At 41.8% G+C, this 12562-nt stretch overlaps 1 protein-coding gene and 1 long non-coding RNA gene across 2 annotated transcripts in view; one reads left to right on the top strand and one right to left on the bottom strand.

The window, feature by feature from the left end:
• mef2cb (myocyte enhancer factor 2cb) overlaps positions 1-12562 on the top strand; it is a 197335-nt gene that overhangs the window by 29633 nt on the left and 155140 nt on the right. The window lies entirely within an intron of this gene.
• Positions 5343-7434, bottom strand: LOC118313594. The gene is made up of 2 exons (XR_004794489.2): positions 7392-7434; positions 5343-6399 (listed from the first exon to the last, which is right to left on the bottom strand). It is a non-coding gene; the product is annotated as an uncharacterized LOC118313594 (long non-coding RNA).

Raw genomic sequence — 12562 nt, 5'->3', positions numbered from 1 at the left:
CTCAGCGTACGTGTGTGGGTGGAACAGCCTTATGGCTTCAGTCATTCAACCAACCATAAGGGCATCAAAGAGACGAGAGGGAGAGAGAGAAAGAGAGAGAGGGAACGGGAGCGAGCGCGAGAGAAACAAACTCAAAACGAGATGTCAAGCAAAGAATCTGAGAATATGAGGGGGATGTGAGGATCCATAGACAGAAAGTGAAATAAAAAAGCCAAGAAGGAGCAGGACAGACAGGCCAGACACCAGCGGAGCGAGCATATAGAGAGGAGAATGCACAGCAAACAAAAGAAACATGACAAACATCCTCTTCTATGAGTCCACAGCCTGACACAAGGAGCGGCTGTTGAGAGTGGTAATATTACCTCCACCGCAACTCAACTCACATATGTGCCCGAGAACTTCCTTCGGCGGGACCGTTGGCATGAGCGCTGAAGCTTTTGTTCTGCCAAATAACATTAGGAAGTGGGCAGGCAGAAGAGACAGGGCCCCGCTTCCGAGATGGCACCGACGCCGGCAAAGAGTGTGCGAGCTAAACACGGGCCCAATCTCCACCTCCAGTTAAACAAAAGGAAGAGGATTGCACAGAGTGACAGTTGAGCTCCCGTCGGTGGACACTAATGCTATTGAGATTCTGTCTCATACATACATTCAGAGGTCTACAGTTTGTCAACCACGTTGACAATATTTGACTCAATAATGTGTATTACTTGATTGACGATGTCTTCATCACCTACTCATTGTGGACAGCACAAGAAAGAGGTGATTAAAGCCAAGACAGACAGTTTTGTGATCAAGTCCGCCCCTGCTTTGCTATATTTCAAGAGTTTATGGCAGAGCACTGAATGTAAACACCAGCACATTCCCTCTCCACCTCTTGTCTGCCTTCATTTTTGCCTCAAAACGTGTCGTTCTTGAATACGTCAATCCCTTTCTCCTTTGGCTATAACAGCCGTAGCTCCGAAGAGCCATCCGCCGCTAAGCTCCTCCGCACATTGAGCCTCTCAATTCTTTTAAAATTTGATCCTATCTTACTTAAAAAATCGGGCCCTGACTTACTGTCAGCAAAAGCAGTCTCCTGCGCGTTTTTGTGTTGTATATCCTTGCATTGTGCGTTCATTTCCAATTTCCTCCAGCATTGAACAGATGATGAAGCTTTTCAGCTAACTGTGAGACCAGTACGTCTCAAAAGCTCCCCTGATCCCATCAAGGAATCTTTGTTTTTAACTGCTGACTCTATAATGCTTCTGTCTTGAGCAAAAAAGCGGATGGGTTCCTAAGCCATGTAGAGAATTCATGTTGTTCCATCCCCATGACTGGGTGAGTGTTGTGCGTTAATGTGATTAGTGAGACATTAACGCCTCCATGCTCAACCAGGCAGACGCAATAACAGGCTTGCTGTGGAACAACTCTCTCGTTCTCATTCTCTTATTCTCAAAGGAAGCTGCCACACTGTGGTTGTTAAGAAAAACAAAAAAACAACAACATTGGCAATTTAGTCATGCCAATCATTGTAAGGGAGTGGGTAAATGAAAATGGAAACTAATACGAGTCAATTTCTTTTTTCATTTTGTTTGATTGCTTTGTTTTCCTAATTATTTTTCACATTGGTACTTCATACTCAGGCAAAGTGAAAGATACAAAGTGTAACACTACTGCTGTGTCTTCCTTTTTTTTTAAGGAGTTTGGAACAGAACCCCTCGACAGTGGGATATCACCCCCATGCAGACAATACACCTCTATTAAATAAGCTGTTTTGGGACATAAACTCTGGAAAATGTCTGGACCCATTTTTCTGGTCAAATTTTGCCGTTCACATCACAGCAGGAGATTGTCCGAGTCAGATGCGTTCACACCAACAGGAACATTTCCGGGACATTCTGTGGCGTCTGGGTATAGAGCCTGCAGAAGGCAGGACATGATGATAATTGCCCCGTGGAAAGCAGTGTTTTGTTCTCAGTCATCAGCACGCCCACTTGGTCGTTATGAATTTTCCAGATATTCTCCAGCTGTGTAGTCCAGGGGGTCACTGATATTTTTTGGAAATTTTACCGGGGGGCTGGCAACAAAGGTTTCTGGAAAATGTCTGGAGCAACATATGTGAACATTTTCAGGAACATTTCCGGACTTCAGTGAGTCTGAAAGCAGTAATACAGTACATGCTGCTGTTAACGTGAACGAAGAAACTCAATTTCATTTGCTTGAACACATGGTATTTGCTCTATCTTGAAATGCACTTCAGTTGTTTCTCCCACTATCAAAAGCACAAGCGAAGGCAGTGTGTAAGTGTAATGTGATGAGGCAGCCGATGGCACCTCTCCTTTATTTGGATCAAATAAAAAATGCATGCTTAGCCAATGTGAAGGCCTGTGTTTCTGAAGATACGTTAAGTGCTTGATGATCATTTTTGACCTTTTGTTTGGGCTCACTTATCAGCAGTTAAATTGATTGAAATCTGAATCTTGAATCTTTGTCATGTGTTACCTGCATACTGGCTTTTTAGTGATAAAGACTAAATCAATGATGAGAATTCTACATGGAAAAAATATACATACAAATGTCTTTTGTGGCCAAACGTGTGATAGCAGCAACAAACTAGAAACGAATGAGTGAGTCATTATTCTACTGCTAACATGCACTGTACACTACACAGGTACAGTGCAGGTAATGTGTCATTGGCTGCAATGGAAGCTTCCAGTCCAATAGGGGGGTATGATTAGGTAGTGTGTTCACACATTACTCATTGTAAAAATGTGACCTTTCCCCTGTGTCTACAGTATGTCTACAAGCCTGCAAAGGTTTCTCTCTTCCATGGCTGCCTGCTCCTCGAGCCAAGCAACGACCAAGTGCAAAGTGCTTATCCCAAAATATATACTCAAAATAATGGAATGAGAAGTGGAAACTATATTTCCTCAAATTTAACTTTTCAATTGTATTGTTCAGACGGTTTATATCATGAACATGTCGCTGAAAGGCATGGGTTTTGACAGCACGTATGACAAAGCACTGTGTGTAAATGTGTACAGACTTTATACGAGAGAGCAGAAGGCAGAGTGATGACGCGGCTGGAATAAAAGAGATCCATCTTGAACTCACTTCCTTAGAAGAACACTCTTGGCTTTCACTTCGCTCCTCTGAGAACTGTATACTCAGAGCCCCCTATCCTCCCACCCTTCCATATCCACCTTGCCATCTTCCTTTTTCCACTTCTTTCCCTCTCTTCCTTTTCCAGCCCCCTCAGCTACTGTAGCTACCCAAATCCTCTTCATCACACAGCACAAAGAAACACATAAAGAAATGTGGAGAGAGGAGGAGGTTGGCCAACGCATTGAAGGAGGTGCAGATTGAGAGGAAACAGGAAGGAGGTCTACTGGGGCTGGAGGGGAGGATAGACAGAGGGTGAATGAGAAAAAAGTAATTTAAGGGTGGTGGTGGTGGTGGGGGGGGGGTTGGTAGAGGTAGAGAGTTAGTCTTAATATGCAGACTCAGAGGGTCACTGTGTAGGCAGCAGTGTGTTGTTTGTTTTATCAGTGCCCCACTGCCGCTATGGGATGGGGTTTGAGTGAAGGCCAGTGGCCACAGCTTGCCATGGAGGGTCCAGTGATGAATGTTCAGAGGCAATCTAGGACACTGCAGCAGAAACACCATCAATTCAGTAGCCGTATCGCAGCACGACTGGGAGGAACTGTACTGTGGAATGTGCCTCTGTATATGTGCTTGTGTGTACCTACAAAATCCATTGTGTTTAAGAAAGTTAGTGTGCATACGTGTGTGTGTGTGTGTGTGTGTGTGTGTGTGTATGTGTGTGTGTTTGTGTATGTGTGTGTATTTTGAATCTCATATGGGGGGGAACGGGTTAAAGGATTACAGCTGTCCCTTGGCTGTGGGAAGTAGCTGAACAGTGCTTCCCATTGGCCATTCCCACGAACCCTTGCTCTTTAAGGGGCATGGTAGGCGGCAACAGTGAGGACAGGGGAGTGTATCACCGATGGCTGGACCATACACGGCCAGATTGCTGGTCAACGGTGAGAAAACAATCTTTGCGTATGTATAAACCCATTCAAATTACAGATGGCATTGAGTACATCATACGTTTTTATGCAAACATATATCAAAACTTTCTCAGACAATTTACAAACAGTCAATAAAACCCAGAATATCCCGATACTTGATTTATTCTCTTTCTCTCCTCCAATAATGATCTCAAGACTCCCCGTCTCTTCCCTGCCACGGCACCATCCACTTATCAACAGGTTTTGCTGGATGTGAGGTCTGCCAGACTCTCTCTGCAGAGGGCATGATTAGGATGAGAGGGGTGGGCATTACACTTGAGAAACCTGCCCCCCCCCCCCCCCCCCCCCCCCCCCCCCCAAAAAAAAATAAATAAAAAAAGACTCACGTCGTGATAAGGGCAAAGAATCCCAAGCACGTCATGGATCTTACAAGCTTGTCATGGTTTTACCCCCCATCCCCTGCAGCAGAACACATTTACTGTGAAGGAAAACGGCAAAAAATAATCATGTTGCCTTTGCCCTAACTGTATCAAAATGTTGTTTGGGGAGCTTCAAGAGACAGCTAAACTTCTCAGTCCCTCACTGTCACAGAGATAGAAAGGATGACTTCACAGAGCTTTTCCTGAAGGAGAAATATCTTGGCTGCGTGCCTCTCTTCCTGGCAGTAGCTGGCTGGATGTCTCAGCTAAGGCATATAGCCTGTGAAAAATGTTTCTATAATTTATTTGATCACATTAAAATTGGGAACAGATTTGTTTGCTGTGACAATGTTTGTTGAGTTAGGGGCAGCCAGACTGTCTGCCACAGTGGCCTGTTGCATGTGTATGAAGCTACAGACAAGTTGTCTGTAGGCCTGTACAAACACTGTACCTTACCGAGCGCTGTCAAGGAATCTGTTCTGTTCGTATGGGCTTAGGAAAACATCACATATATGGAACTTTCCTACCTCACCATTAACTATTATATGTTTTAACCTAGAATCCAATTATGATTATTAGGGCCTTTTTTGATGCATCGAGCAATCATGACCACAAAACGTCCCAATCCTCCAGTAGCCTAACCAAATATTCCACTGCTTTGAATACATGGTTAATGGGATGATCAAAGGGCTCTTTGAATGGTGAGCCAAAATATCCCTCCATCACCTCACAAGTGGTTGACTTGCACATGCCACTCTTCAAACGCATTACCTGTTGCCGGACAGCTGATGCATTGTCAGCAGCAGAGAAAACTGTAGCAAAAATGAATTGTTACATTAGTACAATCCATGCTCTTGCTGACACAGAGGCGGTTTATAACACACCAGGAAGGATGAATGCCTCTCATTTAGTGTTATTTCTTGGCATTTTTTAATTCACACTCAACCTTCCCACTTCAGAGGCAGTTTTAAACCCATGGCACATTGTCTGCTGTCTAAAGAACACAATGAGTGACGGCTAACATTCTCACATTCTTTACATAGCATGCACATAAAGGTCATTTACAAATTTCAGCATATCACAATGGCCGCACAGTCTTGATTAGAAGGCGGAGGCTAGGTGCGTGCTGTGACAAACTATGACACCAGAAAAAGTCCATCTCAAGGGTTTGGAAACGTCCTATGTGCTGTAAATAATGAGCTAGTATCAGATCACATGTATTTATTTAGTCTTTGAAATGTCAAACATACAAGACCATAAGCCCCCTTTAGCAAAATGAACTGATGTGTAAATATGTTTATTTCAGAAAAAGGCTATGGTTTCTTTCATTTAGGGATTTCAAAGGAAAAAAACTAACTTTCAGTATATTTGCTTCGCGGCACAGACATTCAGCCTGTTGTGCTCGGTCAAATGCCATCTGAGGGAGATTAAGGTTTAAATTGCTTTGAGTGGATTGGACATCAGGCTTAAACTCTAATCGTTAGCAGCTTGATATGTTACAGATTTTAGCATGTCTCATTATTAAAATTCATTAATCAAACAAATTAAACATCGATTCCACTCCAGACAGCAGTAAAATAAATCACCAGAGTAACCTGAACAATGCATTTTCTTGAGATTAAATTTTCAAAACTCATTCAACGTTTCAGCATCAAGCATCTTGGTGAAAAAACATGCAAAATATTTTGGGAATTTATCATACATTTACATTAGTAATATTACATAAAAAACAACGTTTCTCTAATCATTTGTGAGTGAATCAACCAAAACAACTTTGAAGGTGGAGAACTCTAGAGAAAGGTCTCTGCGCATGTAGATTGTTGGGTGGGCAGGAGGAAAGTCTTGAATAGATGTCCATTGAAGATCAGGCTCAGAGACCATGGACCTCAATGTCACTAAAAGTCTTCTGAAGACGCCAGTGGAATATTATGGCTCTGGCGGAAATTAATTGTGGGCACAGAGGGTTCCTCCTGTAGCACGAGACAGCACTGGTGTCAGAGAGGGAATAAGGGCTGCTGCCTCCGGGCACAGGCTCATGCCAAGTAAACATTAGGAATAACCCGCCAAAGGAATATTTTGTAAGGTGTCTTTGAAGCCTTCACCCAGAGGTTCTTTGATTCTTATTCAAAAGGGAAAATAAAGACTTTTTGATAGTTTCAGAGTCAGAGCTGTAGAGACAAGAATTGGACCTGACAAGAAAAACAACTCATAAAAATGAATGAGGCCCTAAAAGGCCTTGAAATGAGACCTCTCTACATTGAACTGTGGCTTATGAAATGGAAAAACCTAAACGGGGTCCTTTCATATTCCAGCAAGTCACCAATGAAGAAAGCCAGCAGGAGAGTCATTGCTTTTCTACAATTACACCTTAAGGTTAAACCATCATCTTTGTTCTCAAAATGGCGACCCACTGTTAAGATACTTGGACATCAAAATTTCTGAAGCTTTTACCTTTGGCGAGACATCAAACTCTTAAAAGCAAGAGTGTACGTCCCTACTTGCTGATAAGGGGATAACAGGGGCTCTCTGGGAGTTTAAAGCAAGGTCTCTGGGTGGTCAAGTGGACTAAGGGCCTGTGTAGAGAACCTACTTTACAATGACCACCACAGTAATGGCTTAGCAGACCAGATATCATTATCATTATCTGTCATTAGTGATACAAGTGTCAGTCACCAAAAATACCTTATTTGGACATAGGTATTGGTCAGTATTTGGTCTATATATATATATATAGAAGTCATATGATATGTACATTCAAAGTGCTACTACTTTAACAGCTGCCGATCAGACAAATCTCTGGTGGTACAAGAACTGCAGAAAAAAAAGTGAAAATGTGCTTTGTTAGAATCAAATCTGGTGATTTCAATTATCAAACGCATCTATTACCACATTTACACATACCATATGTGTATGTGATTGTTCTACACGTACAATATCTGGGAATGTCACCTTTGGGTCTCACCTTCAGTCAGGCCATTGGGAGAGAGCACATAAAGGTGCCAAACTGTCACCTTTTTTCCCCTCAAGCTGGGGCTCCACTGGCATCGTCTTCACTGAATTCTATTATTCTCTGGATCAAAGGGATCTGTGCATATAGCTTTGATCTTCTTGTGACTTATTGTTATTTCTGTTAAAATGTATTCACCTGAAGGGAAAAGCTAAATTATAAAGTAGGCTCTATACATTCATAAAGAAGTAGGCTGTCCATAATGTTCATCAGTGAAGTTGTTGAGCAAATGACTGCCTATGACTGTCAACACCAATGATGTGTTTTGACTTAAGCCAAAGACTTGAAATGCTGTCAACCATCCCCAGGCCAAAAGATATTTTGTTAGTAGTTGATGCCTTTATTGAATAGTATACATTAGATAGGGAGGGTGATTAATATACACACAACAAAAGTCCCAGGTTGGATGTGAACCATGGGACATGTAGGTCACCTTGACCATTAGGTCACGAAGCATCATCCAAGATGAAGAATTACATTGCATACATCTTGCATTGGCATGAGTGGATGACAAATGTCAACGATGTATGGCAGCTGGTGATGGTGTCATTTCACATTAGATAACCCCCCTCCAGATTAACCGAGGGTCAATGTAAACTAATTAAAGTGACATTTCACTTAATGGATCCTGCAATGAATGGCATTCATTTTGAGAGCATGTATCCTCTCTTATTTGGGACTTGGCATCAGTTGCAACAAGCATTTTCTGATCTGATCTATCTGCAGGACATCCTCATTTGCCTGTGCCTTTCAAAGCTGTTGCAGTCTGTGTTAAAGGCAATTCTTTGTTAAGGTTAGGGCACCTTCATCATCATGGGTAGATGGCCAGTTGGTCATTTGTCAGTTCTTAAAGGTAAAATGATTTGTTGACTATCCACCCCGATTCCCTTCCTAAGCAGACTTTGTCTGCCAGGGTCATCTAACTTCCTGCTTGGCTTGAATTATAACTTTTACAACTGCTAGTGTGCTTTGCTACTTAAACATAAATATGTCATTTTGGACCACTTGACTGATGATTTCGTTTTTCTTGGGAGGTTAGTCTCAAAGATTGATTGGGCCTTCAATGCCAAGATTTGAGTCTTACTTTGTCTAAACTTTGTTTGTAAAAACCTTTTCATATGTGAACTATGACTCAGTGTTTACTTTCTGTTATACATCAAATGCTCAACATTGGACATAGGAAAATGGCAAACAATTTCAATATCAGTTGCCAATCCTAAACTTCCTAAACTTTTACCATGCTTATTTGATGCCTCTTATCTTAACCCCATAGCCAGTGTAATTTCACACATTCTCAGCATTACCGTTTCACTGAACCACACCTGCACTACTTACAGACCGGTGATGCTTATTAAAAAACAACTGACATCAGCAGTGGAAAAATGAACAAACGCCTCTTGTCACACTTCCGACCCCTGGGTGAAAGAGTGCAAATGAACGAGTGATCAGTTAGCGCACTATCCAATCATCTGTGTAATGTAACTTCCCTTGTCTGTGCTCACCTGTGTCAGCAGCAAAGGTTTTTTCAAAAAGCCAGGCAGTGAATGTACTTATCAACTATTCTTTCTCCTACACTGCCTCATTTTCTCTTTCTGATGAAAAAAGATGTTGATAAGAATCCATCATACCACAATACAGCTATTTTATGTTCCCATTTGAACATGTATTCACACTCTATGCACTAGTTGTTGAAATCAGGAATTTGGGAGGTCCATAAACAATGAAAAATAACAAAATAAAAAATAACAAGCAAACATGGATGTTATATTCTTTGACCAGAGTCTCCCAGAGTCCTTCAGAACTTTCAATGTTTGAACGCAGCCTTTTAAACGCTACGTTCAAAGTCAAACATTGTAAGTTATTTGCCAAACCATACTTTGACATGGGACAATTCTGGTACACCTCAGTGACAGTAATCACGTACAGTGACAGTGTGTTTAATGTTCACTACCAAGATGTAGTATAGCTGTGTGTCATCAACATAAATATGGAAACAAACAGTACATCGTGCTCTCTAATGATGTCCCCAAGGGGTAGCCTGTATAATAAAAATAAGGCAGTTACTTTGGGCAACCAGTACACTGTAAATAAGTGTCCAATTCCTCTTCCTCCAGCTGTACAAAAATTAAGCCAAATATCGTGGATATGGGCGCTTCCGTCTTGGCAGATGATGTAATTTGGAACCAATTTTAACTCTGCACAGTTGCGATCATGGAGTGTAGCTGAGGTATCAAGGTCCCACAGATACATGTGCTCAACCAATCGCAACTCAGTTTCGGCTGGCAGTCATGACATTAGGCCCCAATTAATATAAATATTAAGAATGTCTTTTTAGTTTAGCCCATGTCCCATCTTCCAACACGGAGGAGGCTGGGTGTATAACCCATACTGCAGCCAGCCACCAGGGGGCGATCAGGTGTTTTTGCATCACTTTTGGGAGTTGTCTTGTTGTCTATCTTTAAAGATAGTCCTTGGTGCAATCCCAAAGCAGATATCATGTTTCATAGATGATGATCTCCAAGACTATAAACCCTTGATGATTGATTAGAATATCATGGACAAAAACATTAAAAGAAACAATTTATTCGGACGGACACTTTTCAACTAATAAGTGGAAGTGTGGTTACTGTTTCGGTTGGGTTTCCTTAGTGAGGGTTTTACAACAGCTGTTTTCGAGGGATGAAGGACGTTTCCAATTCAAAGAGATGCATTCATAATCTTCAGGACAGGACTTTAAACACATGGTCGAACACCTGCTTTTAAATGCTGAGGGTACAGGGTGAATACAGGGGGTGGATAAGTTACACTCACTGGTGGTCTTGTAAAGTTCTATTAACGTATTGCAGAAGGAAGTATTTCATGAAGGAATATTAAGATAATAAAGCTACTTGGGTAAGGTTTGTGAACGATCATGGTTAAATTTCAGAGAAATACAAAACTGACTGCCCTGACCTTCACACCCTTCATTTTCACTGCACCATATTAATATTATAGTTCTTCCTGAATTAGCACTGAATGGTGACAGTGAAGATAATCACCACTGTACAGCATGATAAAAGTAAAAAAAAAAAATCTGTTACAATAACATAGTAATATATAATTACAGATTGCATTATTGTGATGTTATTTTATCACTATTTGATTCCAGCCAATAGTGAATGAAATAGTGACAATATGGCTCAACCAATCTTTTCATTATTACAGTTTATTACCAATTGCGGCCCTTAACTGCTCAGCTGTTAACCCTGTTGCCAGTGTGACAACACTTAGTGTGTAACACTGTTAAGAAGTCCTTCAAATCTATGGTTACAAGTAACACAACACATCCAGTGTACAATTTTAAATGAACACATTGTACAAATCTCTATGGCATTATGTCCCTCTGGATACCAACTTACATACAGTAATGAGTCACCTCATCTTCATCACCACCTCATTGTTTGACATCATAAACTAAATGGCTTCAATTAAATAATAACTTACTCTGTGTGCAATAATTTCATGTAGGTGAGTTGTTTCATTAGTGCAGTACGTCTGTACTGCGACACTGAATGTTGATACAATGGGCCCTTGGGAGTTTTTCCCAGAGGATTAAACAGTTGCAGAATTCTTCCGCAGCACTAACAGAGAGGACAAGTTGACAACATTTCTGAGAGGACAGAGGGAACTGTTGGTGAACTGAGCAAACTCAAAAAATAATACCAGATGGTTGCTCTCATTACAGAGACGTATAAACCTCTGTGATCAAAACCATCCATGTTACTCTACAAATACATTTCAGAGCCATTATGTGTGACTTAAGCTAAAGCGGCATCATATGCAGAGCTTCCCCGAGACAGTCCTCGTGGGCCTGGTTGAAATTCACTGGGATACGATTGAACTCAACCAAACTCAGAATAAAGCTGAACATGATGCACAACACATGGAGTTTGCGCTGGGAAGGCCACAAAATAAGGTCTGGCCTTATTTTTTCGGAGTTTGCCGTTCACATGACAAACGTAGCCGTAGATGGTCCGAGTAAAGACATGTTCAGAGAGTCTTCCATTCTGGGGGTGTCGGAGTAGAGCATGCAGGAGGCAGGACGATAATTCTGCTCTGAAAAGCGCGGTTTTCGTTTACAGTCATTAACACGCTCACTCGAGCATGGCAGGAAAACGTTCCTGAAAAAAGTCCGGAACAACATTTGCGGACATTTGCGTTCTCACATGCAGCCCCTTCGGAAGAGTTTGGGGAAATGTCCGGACTTTAGTGCAAGAAATAGCCGCACACAGGAAGGTCATCAAGCCTTCACCGGAGATGACAGAACAGTTTCTGGATGAACTGCGGAAAATGCTGCCATGTTGTCTTGTTGATGTTAACGGCGGTTTGTCTGTTGTGAACAAAGGTCAGTTGTGCGAGGGTTTAATTTTGCAATAGTAAGCGGTTTTCCTAGGACAGCTTTTACTGGTTTTAAATATTGGATGTCTGCTGTCACTTAAGTACTGAGAGTATATGTTTGTTGTAGTAAATACACAGTGCTGGCTGTACTGTATGTCTTGTTGTACATGTTAATGTTTTCGTCTGTGACTCTGATGCATGTCATCAACATGTGAGCCATACGTCTAACCCCGCAACATGTGACATTGAGTAACTCAATAAGATGCTGTGTAGATGAATATCTTTTATATCACGTAAGGAGCACGGAGCATGTTTTCCACAAACTAAGAGGGGGGAAAATGGCGCTGACTCAGGGTTATGCCCGGCTTTCTCCCTCAGCTGTGTTCTGCTCCAGTGAGCAACAGTCACCCAAGTGATTCTGACTCGGCTTGACCTGGGACAATATTCTCTCACCAGGTCCAGTTCCACCTCACTGGGTGCATATTGCCACTTATGCACTTAACAGTAGCGTGCTCTCTCTTCCCTCCTCTTCATCTTTCTCTGTCGATCTTACAGTTGTCTCAACAATTTCTTTTTGCATCTCACACTCCTCCCATCACTCACCCCCTCCGCTTTCTCTTTTTACTGTCTGTTACTCCAACTCTCTGTCGATTTGTGCTCATAAATTCTTCACTCAGCTCCCTGGTCATAATTTAATAATCAGAAGTAAGAAGCAGAAGAATGTTCTCCTGCTCATTTTTTTCTTCTCC

The sequence above is a fragment of the Scophthalmus maximus genome, chromosome 19, assembly GCF_022379125.1.
Source record: "Scophthalmus maximus strain ysfricsl-2021 chromosome 19, ASM2237912v1, whole genome shotgun sequence".
In the NCBI taxonomy this organism is placed as follows: domain Eukaryota; kingdom Metazoa; phylum Chordata; class Actinopteri; order Pleuronectiformes; family Scophthalmidae; genus Scophthalmus; species Scophthalmus maximus.
The sequence above is the reverse complement of the archived record's forward strand: the minus strand, read 5'-3'. Positions and strand labels throughout refer to the sequence as shown.